Source organism: Etheostoma cragini, chromosome 3 (assembly GCF_013103735.1).
Source record: "Etheostoma cragini isolate CJK2018 chromosome 3, CSU_Ecrag_1.0, whole genome shotgun sequence".
Taxonomy (NCBI): Eukaryota; Metazoa; Chordata; class Actinopteri; order Perciformes; family Percidae; genus Etheostoma; species Etheostoma cragini.
The window spans coordinates 29685847-29686484 of record NC_048409.1 but is presented as its reverse complement, the minus strand read 5'-3'; positions in this window follow the sequence as shown (position 1 = coordinate 29686484).

Here is a 638-nt window from a genome sequence, read left to right as displayed (position 1 = left end):
CCCCCCCCCCCCCCCCCCTCGATACTCTCCGCCCTCCATCCCATCTCGCCATCTGGCCCGGTGATGCATGTTTGTCAGAGGACTCAACTCAACGGCTGAGTAATCTCCTCCGTCCTCCATCGCTTCTTTTCACCTCCTCCGTCATTTTGGGGATTAGACTCCATCATTAAACATATTTTAAAGGGGTAGAGAAGGCAGACAGATAATAAAAGATTATGGACTTGGACTTTTAAGTTAGTAAAATATTTAGATGCCACAAATGGGTTTTTGAGGATTTTGAGTTGAATGAAGTTGACGTTTTTGAGTTACAAAAAAAGAATGATCAACAAACTAATAAATATTGAGTTCAGTGGCACAAAATACTTCCAACGAATGGAGGACCGGTGTCTTCGTTGGGTAAGGAGGACCGGTGTCCTCGTTGGGTGTGGAGGACCGGTGTCCTCATTGGGTGTGGAGGACCGTTGTTCTCGTTGGGTAAGGAGGACCGGTGTCCTCGTTGGGTGTGGAGGACCGGTGTCCTCATTGGGTGTGGAGGACCGGTGTCCTCATTGGGTGTGGAGGACCGGTGTCCTCGTTGGGTGTGGAGGACCGTTGTTCTCGTTGGGTAAGGAGGACTGGTGTCCTCATTGGGTAAGGAG